Here is a 16,456-nt window from a genome sequence, read left to right on the forward strand (position 1 = left end):
TACATTTACATTTAAGTCATTTAGCAGACGCTCTTATCCAGAGCGACTTACAAATTGGTGCATTCACCTTATGACATCCAGTGGAACAGTCACTTTACAATAGTGCATCTAAATCTTAAAGGGGGGGAATACTTATCCTATCCTAGGTATTCCTTAAAGAGGTGGGGTTTCAGGTGTCTCCGGAAGGTGGTGATTGACTCCGCTGTCCTGGCGTCGTGAGGGAGTTTGTTCCACCATTGGGGGGCCAGAGCAGCGAACAGTTTTGACTGGGCTGAGCGGGAGCTGTACTTCCTCAGTGGTAGGGAGGCGAGCAGGCCAGAGGTGGATGAACGCAGTGCCCTTGTTTGGGTGTAGGGCCTGATCAGAGCCTGGAGGTACTGAGGTGCCGTTCCCCTCACAGCTCCGTAGGCAAGCACCATGGTCTTGAAGCGGATGCGAGCTTCAACTGGAAGCCAGTGGAGAGAACGGAGGAGCGGGGTGACGTGAGAGAACTTGGGAAGGTTGAACACCAGACGGGCTGCGGCGTTCTGGATGAGTTGAAGGGGTTTAATGGCACAGGCAGGGAGCCCAGCCAACAGCGAGTTGCAGTAATCCAGACGGGAGATGACAAGTGCCTGGATTAGGACCTGCGCCGCTTCCTGTGTGAGGCAGGGTCGTACTCTGCGGATGTTGTAGAGCATGAACCTACAGGAACGGGCCACCGCCTTGATGTTGGTTGAGAACGACAGGGTGTTGTCCAGGATCACACCAAGGTTCTTAGCGCTCTGGGAGGAGGACACAATGGAGTTGTCAACCGTGATGGCGAGATCATGGAACGGGCAGTCCTTCCCCGGGAGGAAGAGCAGCTCCGTCTTGCCGAGGTTCAGCTTGAGGTGGTGATCCGTCATCCACACTGATATGTCTGCCAGACATGCAGAGATGCGATTCGCCACCTGGTCATCAGAAGGGGGAAAGGAGAAGATTAGTTGTCATCTGCATAGCAATGATAGGAGAGACCATGTGAGGTTATGACAGAGCCAAGTGACTTGGTGTATAGCGAGAATAGGAGAGGGCCTAGAACAGAGCCCTGGGGGACACCAGTGGTGAGAGCGCGTGGTGAGGAGACAGATTCTCGCCACGCAACCTGGTAGGAGCGACCTGTCAGGTAGGACGCAATCCAAGCGTGGGCCGCGCCGGAGATGCCCAACTCGGAGAGGGTGGAGAGGAGGATCTGATGGTTCACAGTATCGAAGGCAGCCGATAGATCTAGAAGGATGAGAGCAGAGGAGAGAGAGTTAGCTTTAGCAGTGCGGAGCGCCTCCGTGATACAGAGGAGAGCAGTCTCAGTTGAATGACTAGTCTTGAAACCTGACTGATTTGGATCAAGAAGGTCATTCAGAGAGAGATAGCGGGAGAGCTGGCCAAGGACGGCACGTTCAAGAGTTTTGGAGAGAAAAGAAAGAAGGGATACTGGTCTGTAATTGTTGACATCGGAGGGATCGAGTGTAGGTTTTTTCAGAAGGGGTGCAACTCTCGCTCTCTTGAAGACGGAAGGGACGTAGCCAGCGGTCAGTGATGAGTTGATGAGCGAGGTGAGGTAAGGGAGAAGGTCTCCGGAAATGGTCTGGAGAAGAGGGGAAGGGATAGGGTCAAGCGGGCAGGTTGTTGGGCGGCCGGCCGTCACAAGACGCGAGATTTCATCTGGAGAGAGAGGGGAGAAAGAGGTCAGAGCACAGGGTAGGGCAGTGTGAGCAGAACCAGCGGTGTCGTTTGACTTAGCAAACGAGGATCGGATGTCGTCGACCTTCTTTTCAAAATGGTTGACGAAGTCGTCTGCAGAGAGGGAGGAGGGGGGATTCAGGAGGGAGGAGAAGGTGGCAAAGAGCTTCCTAGGGTTAGAGGCAGATGCTTGGAATTTAGCGTGGTAGAAAGTGGCTTTAGCAGCAGAGACAGAGGAGGAAAATGTAGAGAGGAGGGAGTGAAAGGATGCCAGGTCCGCAGGGAGGCGAGTTTTCCTCCATTTCCGCTCGGCTGCCCGGAGCCCTGTTCTGTGAGCTCGCAATGAGTCATTGAGCCACGGAGCGGGAGGGGAGGACCGAGCCGGCCTGGAGGATAGGGGACATAGAGAGTCAAAGGATGCAGAGAGGGAGGAGAGGAGGGTTGAGGAGGCAGAATCAGGAGATAGGTTGGAGAAGGTTTGAGCGGAGGGAAGTGATGATAGGATGGAAGAGGAGAGAGTAGCGGGGGAGAGAGAGCGAAGGTTGGGACGGCGCGATACCATCCGAGTAGGGGCAGTGTGGGAGGTGTTGGATGAGAGCGAGAGGGAAAAGGATACAAGGTAGTGGTCGGAGACTTGGAGGGGAGTTGCAATGAGGTTAGTGGAAGAACTGCATCTAGTAAAGATGAGGTCGAGCGTATTGCCTGCCTTGTGAGTAGGGGGGGAGGGTGAGAGGGTGAGGTCAAAAGAGGAGAGGAGTGGAAAGAAGGAGGCAGAGAGGAATGAGTCAAAGGTAGACGTGGGGAGGTTAAAGTCGCCCAGAACTGTGAGAGGTGAGCCGTCCTCAGGAAAGGAGCTTATCAAGGCATCAAGCTCATTGATGAACTCTCCGAGGGAACCTGGAGGGCGATAAATGATAAGGATGTTAAGCTTGAAAGGGCTGGTAACTGTGACAGCATGGAATTCAAAGGAGGCGATAGACAGATGGGTAAGGGGAGAGAGAGAGAATGACCACTTGGGAGAGATGAGGATCCCGGTGCCACCACCCCGCTGACCAGAAGCTCTCGGGGTGTGCGAGAACACGTGGGCGGACGAAGAGAGAGCAGTAGGAGTAGCAGTGTTGTCTGTGGTGATCCATGTTTCCGTCAGTGCCAAGAAGTCGAGGGACTGGAGGGAGGCATGGGCTGAGATGAACTCTGCCTTGTTGACCGCAGATCGGCAATTCCAGAGGCTACCGGAGACCTGGAACTCCACGTGGGTCGTGCGCGCTGGGACCACCAGATTAGGGTGGCCGCGGCCACGCGGTGTGGAGCGTTTGTATGGTCTGTGCAGAGAGGAGAGAACAGGGATAAACAGACACATAGTTAACAGGCTACAGAAGAGGCTACGCTAATGCAAAGGAGATTGGAATGACAAGTGGACTACACGTCTCGAATGTTCAGAAAGTTAAGCTACGTAGCAAGAATCTTATTGACTAAAATGATTAAAATGATACAGTACTGCTGAAGTAGGCTAGCTGGCAGTGGGTGCGTTGTTGACACTACACTAATCAAGTCGTTCCGTTGAGTGTAATAGTTTCTACAGTGCTGCTATTCGGGGCTAGCTGGCTAGCTAGTAGTGTTGTTTACGTTACGTTGCGTTAAAAGAACGACAATAGCTGGCTAGCTAACCTAGAAAATCGCTCTAGACTACACAATTATCTTTGATACAAAGACGGCTATGTAGCTAGCTATGTAGCTAGCTACGATCAAACAAATCAAACCGTTGTACTGTAATGAAATGAAATGAAAATGTGATACTACCTGTGAATGCGACCGGGTTGTTGAGTTCTATTCAGAAGACGTTGGCTAGCGTTGGCTAGCTAGCAGAGTCTCCTACGTTAAGGACGACAAATAGCTGGCTAGCTAACCTCGGTAAATTAAGATAATCACTCTAAGACTACACACTACACACTCTAAACCTAAGCAACACAATTATCTTGGAACGAAGATACGAAGACAGCAAAGACAGCTATGTAGCTAGCTAACACTACACTGATCAAGTCGTTCAGTTGAGTGTAATAGTTTTCCCAGTGCAGCTAATCAGTGGACGTTAGCTAGCTGGCTAGTGAAGACTACGTTAGGACGGAGAAATACGATAATTACGCAATTATCTTTGATACAAAGACGGCTATGTAGCTAGCTGAGAAGAAATTGCTAAGATTAGACAAATCAAACCGTTGTGCTATAATGAAATGTAAAAGTTATACTACCTGCGGGAGCGAAGCGCCGATGCGACCACTCGCTCCAAACTGACTGATAGACTGGATACCTGGAACATCATAATACTGTCTGATAGACTGGATACCTGGAACATTATAATATAATACTGTCTGATAGACTGGATACCTGGAACATTATAATACTGTCTGATAGACTGGATACCTGGAACATTATAATATAATACTGTCTGATAGACTGGATACCTGGAACATTATAATATAATACTGTCTGATAGACTGGATACCTGGAACATTATAATATAATACTGTCTGATAGACTGGATACCTGGAACATTATAATACTGTCTGATAGACTGGATACCTGGAACATTATAATATAATACTGTCTGATAGACTGGATACCTGGAACATTATAATACTGTCTGGTAGACTGGATACCTGGAACATCATAATACTGTCTGATAGACTGGATACCTGGAACATTATAATATAATACTGTCTGATAGACTGGATACCTGGAACATTATAATATAATACTGTCATTATAATACTGTCTGATAGACTGGATACCTGGAACATTATAATATAATACTGTCTGATAGACTGGATACCTGGAACATTATAATACTGTCTGATAGACTGGATACCTGGAACATTATAATATAATACTGTCTGGTAGACTGGATACCTGGAACATTATAATATAATACTGTCTGATAGACTGGATACCTGGAACATTATAATACTGTCTGGTAGACTGGATACCTGGAACATTATAATACTGTCTGATAGACTGGATACCTGGAACATTATAATATAATACTGTCTGATAGACTGGATACCTGGAACATTATAATATAATACTGTCTGATAGACTGGATACCTGGAACATTATAATATAATACTGTCTGATAGACTGGATACCTGGAACATCATAATATAATACTGTCTGATAGACTGGATACCTGGAACATTATAATATAATACTGTCTGATAGACTGGATACCTGGAACATTATAATACTGTCTGATAGACTGGATACCTGGAACATTATAATACTGTCTGATAGACTGGATACCTGGAACATTATAATATAATACTGTCTGATAGACTGGATACCTGGAACATTATAATACTGTCTGATAGACTGGATACCTGGAACATTATAATACTGTCTGATAGACTGGATACCTGGAACATTATAATACTGTCTGATAGACTGGATACCTGGAACATTATAATATAATACTGTCTGATAGACTGGATACCTGGAACATCATAATATAATACTGTCTGATAGACTGGATACCTGGAACATTATAATATAATACTGTCTGATAGACTGGATACCTGGAACATTATAATACTGTCTGATAGACTGGATACCTGGAACATTATAATATAATACTGTCTGATAGACTGGATACCTGGAACATTATAATACTGTCTGATAGACTGGATACCTGGAACATTATAATATAATACTGTCTGATAGACTGGATACCTGGAACATTATATAAATACTGTCTGATAGACTGGATACCTGGAACTTATATAATACTGTCTGATAGACTGGATACCTGGAACATTATAATATAATACTGTCTGATAGACTGGATACCTGGAACATTATAATATATAGACTGGATACCTGATGGATACCTGGAACATTATAATATAATACTGTCTGATAGACTGGATACCTGGAACATTATAATATAATACTGTCTGATAGACTGGATACCTGGAATAATATAATACTGTCTGATAGACTGGATACCTGGAACATTATAATACTGTCTGATAGACTGGATACCTGGAACATTATAATATAATACTGTCTGATAGACTGGATACCTGGAACATTATAATATAATACTGTCTGATAGACTGGATACCTGGAACATTATAATATAATACTGTCTGTAGACTGATAGGAACATTATGGATAGACTGGATACCTGGAACATTAATAATACTGTCTGATAGACTGGATACCTGGAACATTATAATATAATACTGTCTGATAGACTGGATAACATTATAATATAATACTGGAACATACCTAACATATAATACTGTCTGATAGACTGGATACCTGGAACATTATAATATAATACTGTCTGATAGACTGGATACCTGGAACATTATAATATAATACTGTCTGATAGACTGGATACCTGGAACATTATAATATAATACTGTCTGATAGACTGGATACCTGGAACATTATAATATAATACTGTCTGATAGACTGGATACCTGGAACATTATAATATAATACTGTCTGATAGACTGGATACCTGGAACATTATAATACTGTCTGATAGACTGGATACCTGGAACATTATAATATAATACTGTCTGATAGACTGGATACCTGGAACATTATAATATAATACTGTCTGATAGACTGGATACCTGGAACATTATAATATAATACTGTCTGATAGACTGGATACCTGGAACATTATAATATAATACTGTCTGATAGACTGGATACCTGGAACATTATAATATAATACTGTCTGATAGACTGGATACCTGGAACATTATAATATAATACTGTCTGATAGACTGGATACCTGGAACATTATAATATAATACTGTCTGATAGACTGGATACCTGGAACATTATAATATAATACTGTCTGATAGACTGGAACATTATAATACTGTCTGATAGAATACAACATTATAATATAATACTGTCTGATAGACTGGATACCTGGAACATTATAATATAATACTGTCTGATAGACTGGATACCTGGAACATTATAATATAATACTGTCTGATAGACTGGATACCTAACATTATAATACTGTCTGATAGACTGGATACCTGGAACATTATAATATAATACTGTCTGATAGACTGGATACCTGGAACATTATAATATAATACTGTCTGATAGACTGGATACCTGGAACATTATAATATAATGGATACTGTCTGATAGACTGGATACCTGGAACATTATAATACTGTCTGATAGACTGGATACTGGAACATCTGGAACATTATAATACTGTCTGATAGACTGGATACCTGGAACATTATAATATAATACTGTCTGATAGACTATACCTGGAACATTATAATACTGTCTGATAGACTGGATACCTGGAACATTATAATATAATACTGTCTGATAGACTGGATACCTGGAACATTATAATATAATACTGTCTGATAGACTGGATACCTGGAACATTATAATATAATACTGTCTGATAGACTGGATACCTGGAACATCTGTCTGATAGACTGGATACCTGGAACATTATAATATAATACTGTCTGATAGACTGGATACCTGGAACATTATAATATAATACTGTCTGACAGACTGGATACCTGGAACATCATAATATAATACTGTCTGATAGACTGGATACCTGGAACATTATAATACTGTCTGATAGACTGGATACCTGGAACATTATAATATAATACTGTCTGATAGACTGGATACCTGGAACATTATAATATAATACTGTCTGATAGACTGGATACCTGGAACATAATATAATAACATTATAATATAATACTGTCTGATAGACTGGATACCTGGAACATTATAATATAATACTGTCTGATAGACTGGATACCTGGAACATTATAATAATAGACTGGATACCTGGAACATTATAATATAATACTGTCTGATAGACTGGATACCTGGAACATTATAATATAATACTGTCTGATAGACTGGATACCTGGAACATTAATATAATACTGTCTGATAGACTGGATACCTGGAACATTATAATATAATACTGTCTGATAGACTGGATACCTGGAACATTATAATATAATACTGTCTGATAGACTGGATACCTGGAACATTATAATATAATACTGTCTGATAGACTGGATACCTGGAACATTATAATACTGTCTGATAGACTGGATACCTGGAACATTATAATATAATACTGTCTGATAGACTGGATACCTGGAACATTATAATATAATACTGTCTGATAGACTGGATACCTGGAACATTATAATATAATACTGTCTGATAGACTGGATACCTGGAACATTATAATATAATACTGTCTGATAGACTGGATACCTGGAACATTATAATACTGTCTGATAGACTGGATACCTGGAACATTATAATATAATACTGTCTGATAGACTGGATACCTGGAACATTATAATATAATACTGTCTGATAGACTGGATACCTGGAACATTATAATATAAACATACTGTCTGATAGACTGGATACCTGGAACATTAATATACTGTCTGATAGACTGGATACCTGGAACATATAATACTGTCTGATAGACTGGATACCTGGAACATTATAATATAATACTGTCTGATAGACTGGATACCTGGAACATTATAATATAATACTGTCTGATAGACTGGATACCTGGAACATTATAATACTGTCTGATAGACTGGATACCTGGAACATTATAATATAATACTGTCTGATAGACTGGATACCTGGAACATTATAATATAATACTGTCTGATAGACTGGATACCTGGAACATTATAATATAATACTGTCTGATAGACTGGATACCTGGAACATCATAATATAATACTGTCTGATAGACTGGATACCTGGAACATTATAATATAATACTGTCTGATAGACTGGATACCTGGAACATTATAATATAATACTGTCTGATAGACTGGATACCTGGAACATTATAATATAATACTGTCTGATAGACTGGATACCTGGAACATTATAATACTGTCTGATAGACTGGATACCTGGAACATTATAATATAATACTGTCTGATAGACTGGATACCTGGAACATTATAATATAATACTGTCTGATAGACTGGATACCTGGAACATTATAATACTGTCTGATAGACTGGATACCTGGAACATTATAATACTGTCTGATAGACTGGATACCTGGAACATTATAATATAATACTGTCTGATAGACTGGATACCTGGAACATTATAATATAATACTGTCTGATAGACTGGATACCTGGAACATTATAATATAATACTGTCTGATAGACTGGATACCTGGAACATTATAATACTGTCTGATAGACTGGATACCTGGAACATTATAATATAATACTGTCTGATAGACTGGATACCTGGAACATTATAATATAATACTGTCTGATAGACTGGATACCTGGAACATTATAATATAATACTGTCTGATAGACTGGATACCTGGAACATTAATATAATACTGTCTGATAGACTGGATACCTGGAACATTATAATATAATACTGTCTGATAGACTGGATACCTGGAACATTATAATATAATACTGTCTGATAGACTGGATACCTGGAACATTATAATATAATACTGTCTGATAGACTGGATACCTGGAACATTATAATACTGTCTGATAGACTGGATACCTGGAACATCATAATATAATACTGTCTGATAGACTGGATACCTGGAACATTATAATATAATACTGGAACATTATAATACTGATAGACTGGATACCTGGAACATTATATATATACTGTCTGATAGACTGGATACCTGGAACATATAATACTGTCTGGAACTGGATACCTGGAACATTATAATATAATACTGTCTGATAGACTGGATACCTGGAACATTATAATATAATACTGTCTGATAGACTGGATACCTGGAACATTATAATATAATACTGTCTGATAGACTGGATACCTGGAACATTATAATACTGTCTGATAGACTGGATACCTGGAACATTATAATATAATACTGTCTGATAACTGGATACCTGGAACATCATAATGTCTGATAGACTGGATACCTGGAACATTATAATATAATACTGTCTGATAGACTGGATACCTGGAACATTATAATACTGTCTGATAGACTGGATACCTGGAACATCATAATATAATACTGTCTGATAGACTGGATACCTGGAACATTATAATATAATACTGTCTGATAGACTGGATACCTGGAACATTATAATATAATACTGTCTGATAGACTGGATACCTGGAACATTATAATACTGTCTGATAGACTGGATACCTGGAACATTATAATATAATACTGTCTGATAGACTGGATACCTGGAACATTATAATACTGTCTGATAGACTGGACCTGGAACATCTAATACTGTCTGATAGACTGGATACCTGGAACATTATAATATAATACTGTCTGATAGACTGGATACCTGGAACATTATAATATAATACTGTCTGATAGACTGGATACCTGGAACATTATAATACTGTCTGATAGACTGGATACCTGGAACATTATAATACTGTCTGATAGACTGGATACCTGGAACATTATAATATAATACTGTCTGATAGACTGGATACCTGGAACATTATAATATAATACTGTCTGATAGACTGGATACCTGGAACATTATAATACTGTCTGATAGACTGGATACCTGGAACATTATAATATAATACTGTCTGATAGACTGGATACCTGGAACATTATAATATAATACTGTCTGATAGACTGGATACCTGGAACATTATAATATAATACTGTCTGATAGACTGGATACCTGGAACATTATAATACTGTCTGATAGACTGGATACCTGGAACATTATAATACTGTCTGATAGACTGGATACCTGGAACATTATAATATAATACTGTCTGATAGACTGGATACCTGGAACATCATAATATAATACTGTCTGATAGACTGGATACCTGGAACATCATAATATAATACTGTCTGATAGACTGGATACCTGGAACATTATAATATAATACTGTCTGATAGACTGGATACCTGGAACATTATAATACTGTCTGGTAGACTGGATACCTGGAACATTATAATATAATACTGTCTGATAGACTGGATACCTGGAACATTATAATACTGTCTGATAGACTGGATACCTGGAACATTATATATAGAACTATAAAAGTCCTTAAATCATACAAATGTTATACATCGGTTTAAAGATGAACTTCTTGCTAATCCAGCTGCGGTGTCAGATTTCAAAAAGGCTTTACGGTGAAAGCAAACCATGCGATTATCTGAGAACAGCACCCAGCAGACAAATCTTTACAAACAGTTACCAGCCAAGTAGAGGAGTTACACAAGTCAGAAATAGAGAAACTTATCTTTGATGATCTTCATATGGTTGCACTCACAAGACTCCCATTTACTCAATACATGTTAGTTTTGTTTCGATAAAGCCCCTCTTTATATCCAAAAACCTCCGTTTTGTTCAATAATCCACAGGCTCAAACGACAGGCAGACGAAAAATCTAAATAGTATCCGTAAAGTTCGTAGTAACATGTCAAACGATGTTTATAATCGATCCTCAGGTTGTTTTTAGTCGTAATAATTAATAATATTTCAACCGGACAATAATTTCGTCAAGAAAACAAGAAAGCCTCTCGGTCGTGAAAAACCTCTGGGACACTGCAGTGTCCACTCATTCAGAGTGACCTTACTCCCTAATTTTTCAGAATACAAGCCTGAAACAATGTCTGAAGACTGTTGACATCTAGTGGAAGCCATAGGAAGTGCAATCTTGAGTCCTAAATCAATGGAATCTGTAAAGGCAGCCAATGGATAACTACAAACATAAATCCATCCAGGAAGTGGGATTGTTTTTTCTCGGGTTTTTGAGCTAACGTCGTTTACAACATTAACGATGTATAAACTGTGTTTCTGATCAATTTGATCAATAATGTTATTTTAAATGGACAAAATAAATGTGCTTTTCTTTCAAAAACAAGGACATTTCTAAGTGACCCCCAACTTTTAAACGATTGTGTATTTCAGAGGGAGATTACCAGTTAGATATTGATCGTGTTTTTCAGAGGGAGATTACCAGTTAGATATTGATCGTGTTTTTCAGAGGGAGATTACCAGTTAGATATTGATTGTGTATTGATCGTGTTTTTCAGAGGGAGATTACCAGTTAGATATTGATCGTGTTTTTCAGAGGGAGATTACCAGTTAGATATTGATCGTGTATTTGAGAGGGAGATTACCAGTTAGATATTGATCGTGTATTTGAGAGGGGAGATTACCAGTTAGATATTGATCGTGTTTTTGAGAGGGGAGATTACCAGTTAGATATTGATCGTGTATTTGAGAGGGAGATTACCAGTTAGATATTGATCGTGTATTTTCAGAGGGAGATTACCAGTTAGATATTGATCGTGTTTTTCAGAGGGAGATTACCAGTTAGATATTGATCGTGTATTTCAGAGGGAGATTACCAGTTAGATATTGATCGTGTATTTCAGAGGGAGATTACCAGTTAGATATTGATCGTGTATTGAGAGGGGAGATTACCAGTTAGATATTGATCGTGTATTGCAGAGGGAGATTACCAGTTAGATATTGATCGTGTATTTCAGAGGGAGATTACCAGTTAGATATTGATTGTGTATTGCAGAGGGAACAGTACCAGTTAGATATTGATCGTGTTTTTCAGAGGGAGATTACCAGTTAGATATTGATCGTGTATTGCAGAGGGAGATTACCAGTTAGATATTGATCGTGTATTTCAGAGGGAGATTACCAGTTAGATATTGATCGTGTATTGCAGAGGGAGATTACCAGTTAGATATTGATCGTGTATTGCAGAGGGAGATTACCAGTTAGATATTGATCGTGTTTTTCAGAGGGAGATTACCAGTTAGATATTGATCGTGTATTTCAGAGGGAGATTACCAGTTAGATATTGATTGTGTATTGCAGAGGGAACAGTACCAGTTAGATATTGATCGTGTATTGATCGTGTATTGCAGAGGGAGATTACTCGTAAACTGACGTTCCCGAAGCAGCCCACCAACCCCTTCCTGGAGATGGTGAAGTTCCTGTTGGATATTGATCCGTTTCAGAGGCCATCAGGTACCATGTGTGTGTGTGTGTGTGTGTGTGTGTGTGTGTGTGTGTGTGTGTGTGTGTGTGTGTGTGTGTGTGTGTGTGTGTTAGATGTGTGATGTGTGTGTTGTGTGAGGTGTGTGGTTATATCTGCTCTCTGCTCTGGTCTAGCTGTTGAATAAGAGGTTATATGTGATGTCTCTCTTCTGGTCTAGCTGCTGAATAAGAGGTTATTTGTGATGTCTTTGCTCTGGTCTAGCTGTTGAATAAGAGTTATATAATGTTATATGTGATGTCTCTCTGCTCTGGTCTAGCTGTTGAATAAGAGGTTATATAATGGTATATGTGATGTCTCTCTGCTCTGGTCTAGCTGTTGAATAAGAGGTTATTTGTGATGTCTCTCTGCTCTGGTCTAGCTGTTGAATAAGAGGTTATATAATGTTATATGTGATGTCTCTCTGCTCTGGTCTAGCTGTTGAATAAGAGGTTATATAATGTTATATGTGATGTCTCTCTGCTCTGGTCTAGCTGTTGAATAAGAGGTTATATAATGTTATATGTGATGTCTCTCTGCTCTGGTCTAGCTGCTGAATAAGAGGTTATATAATGTTATATGTGATGTCTCTCTGCTCTGGTCTAGCTGCTGAATAAGAGGTTATATAATGTTATATGTGATGTCTCTCTGCTCTGGTCTAGCTGTTGAATAAGTTATTTGTGATGTCTCTCTGCTCTGTCTAGCTGTTGAATATATAATGTTATATGTGATGTCTCTCTGCTCTGGTCTAGCTGCTGAATAAGAGGTTATATGTGATGTCTCTCTGCTCTGGTCTAGCTGTTGAATAAGAGGTTATATAATGTGTGATGTCTCTCTGCTCTGGTCTAGCTGTTGAATAAGAGGTTATATAATGTTATATGTGATGTCTCTCTGCTCTGGTCTAGCTGCTGAATAAGAGGTTATATGTGATGTCTCTCTGCTCTGGTCTAGCTGTTGAATAAGAGGTTATATAATGTTATATGTGATGTCTCTCTGCTCTGGTCTAGCTGTTGAATAAGAGGTTATATAATGTTATATGTGATGTCTCTCTGCTCTGGTCTAGCTGTTGAATAAGAGGTTATATAATGTTATATGTGATGTCTCTCTGCTCTGGTCTAGCTGTTGAATAAGAGGTTATATGTGATGTCTCTCTGCTCTGGTCTAGCTGTTGAATAAGAGGTTATATAATGTTATATGTGATGTCTCTCTGCTCTGGTCTAGCTGTTGAATAAGAGGTTATATAATGGTATATGTGATGTCTCTCTGCTCAGTGCTCTGGTCTAGCTGTTGAATAAGAGGTTATATAATGTTATATGTGATGTCTCTCTGCTCAGTGCTCTGGTCTAGCTGTTGAATAAGAGGGTATATGTGATGTCTCTCTGCTCTGGTCTAGCTGTTGAATAAGAGGTTATATAATGGTATATGTGATGTCTCTCTGCTCTGGTCTAGCTGTTGAATAAGAGGTTATATAATGGTATATGTGATGTCTCTCTGCTCTGGTCTAGCTGTTGAATAAGAGGTTATATAATGTTATATGTGATGTCTCTCTGCTCAGTGCTCTGGTCAAGCTGCTGAATAAGTCTATCGAGGGAACGGCTGATGATGATGAGGAAGGTGTCACACCAGACACTGCCATCCGCTCTGGACTGGAACTACTGAAGGTATGGATGGAGGGATGAAGAGAGAGAGGGAGAGAGAGGGGATGGAGGGATGAAGAGAGAGGGATGGAGGGATGAAGAGAGGGGATGGAGGGATGAAGAGAGAGAGGGAGGATGGAGGGATGAAGAGAGAGGGAGGATGGAGGGATGAAGAGAGAGGGAGGATGGAGGGATGAAGAGAGAGGAGGGATGGAGGGATGAGGAGAGAGAGGGGATGGAGGGATGAAGAGAGAGAGGGATGGAGGGATGAAGAGAGAGAGAGGGATGGAGGGATGAAGAGAGAGAGAGGGGATGGAGGGATGAAGAGAGAGAGGGAGGATGGAGGGATGAAGAGAGAGAGAGGATGGAGGGATGAAGAGAGAGGGGATGGAGGGATGAAGAAAGAGAGAGGGGATGGAGGAGAGAGGGGATGGAGGGATGAAGAAAGAGAGAGGGAGGGAGGAGGAGAGAGGGAGAGAGAGGGGATGGAGGGATGAAGAAAGAGAGAGAGAGAGAGAGAGAGAGGGGATGGAGGGATGAGGAGAGAGAGGGGATGGAGGGATGAAGAGGAGAGAGAGAGGGGGATGGAGGGATGAAGAGGGAGAGAGAGAGAGGGGATGGAGGGATGAAGAGGGAGAGAGAGAGAGGGATGGAGGGATGAAGAGGGAGAGAGAGAGAGGGGATGGAGGGATGAAGAGAGAGGGGATGGAGGGATGAAGAGAGAGAGGGATGATGGAGGGATGAAGAGAGAGCGGGAGGATCGAGGGATGAAGAGAGAGAGAGGATGGAGGGATGAAGAGAGAGGGGATGGAGGGATGAAGAGGGAGAGAGAGAGAGGGGATGGAGGGATGAAGAGAGAGGGGATGGAGGGATGAAGAGAGAGAGGGAGGATGGAGGGATGAAGAGAGAGCGGGAGGATCGAGGGATGAAGAGAGAGAGAGGATGGAGGGATGAAGAGAGAGGGGATGGAGGGATGAAGAAAGAGAGGGGATGGAGGGATGAGGAGAGAGGGAGAGAGAGAGGGGATGGAGGGATGAAGAAAGAGAGCGAGAGGGGATGGAGGGATGAGGGGATGAGAGGAGGGGATGGAGGGATGAAGAGAGAGGGGGATGGAGGGATGAAGAGAGGGGGGAGGGGGATGAAGAGAGAGGGGGATGGAGGGATGAAGAGAGAGGGGGATGGAGGGATGAAGAGAGAGGGGGATGGAGGGATGAAGAGAGAGGGGATGGAGGGATGAAGAGAGAGGGGGATGGAGGGATGAAGAGAGGGGATGGAGGGATGAGGAGAGAGGGGATGGAGGGATGAGGAGAGAGGGGATGGAGGGATGAGGAGAGGGGATGGAGGGATGAAGAGAGAGAGGGATGGAGGGATGAAGAGAGAGAGGGGATGGAGGGATGAAGAAAGAGAGAGAGGGGATGGAGGGATGAGGAGAGAGGGGATGGAGGGATGAAGAGAGGGAGAGAGAGAGGGGATGGAGGGATGAGGAGAGAGGGGATGGAGGGATGAAGAGAGAGAGAGAGAGGGGGGGCGAGAGGGAGGGAGGAGGGGACCGGTGGATGAATGGACAGAGTAACTTTTTCTTGTCTTCCTCCTCTCTTCCTCCTTCTCCACGTCCTTTCCTCCTCCTCTTCCTCCTCTCCTCCTCCTCTCCTTCTCCTCTTCTCCTCCTCTCCTCTTCCTCCTCTTCTCCTCTCCTCCTCCTCTTCTCCTCCTCTCCTCTTCCTCTCCTCCTCTCCTCTTCCTCCTCTTCTTCTCTCCTCCTCCTCTTCCTCCTCTCCTCCAGGTTCTGTCCTTCACCCACCCCACAGCGTTCCACTCTGCTGAGACGTATGAGTCTCTGCTTCAGTGTCTGAAGATGGAGGATGACAAGGTGGCCGAGGCGGCCATTCAGATCTTCAGGAACACCGGACAGAAAATAGAGACCGAACTACAGCAGATACGATCGTAAGAGAGGCAGGGAGGGAGGGAGGGGGAGGCAGAGAGGGGGAGGGGGAGGGGAAGGGAGGGAGGGGGAGGGTGGGAGGGTGGGAGAG

At 41.7% G+C, this 16,456-nt stretch overlaps 1 pseudogene; it reads left to right on the plus strand.

Annotated features, from left to right (window-relative positions):
• LOC124026111 overlaps positions 1-16,456 on the plus strand; it is a 71,664-nt pseudogene that overhangs the window by 19,916 nt on the left and 35,292 nt on the right.

Source organism: Oncorhynchus gorbuscha, unplaced genomic scaffold (assembly GCF_021184085.1).
Source record: "Oncorhynchus gorbuscha isolate QuinsamMale2020 ecotype Even-year unplaced genomic scaffold, OgorEven_v1.0 Un_scaffold_2600, whole genome shotgun sequence".
NCBI classification, from domain to species: domain Eukaryota; kingdom Metazoa; phylum Chordata; class Actinopteri; order Salmoniformes; family Salmonidae; genus Oncorhynchus; species Oncorhynchus gorbuscha.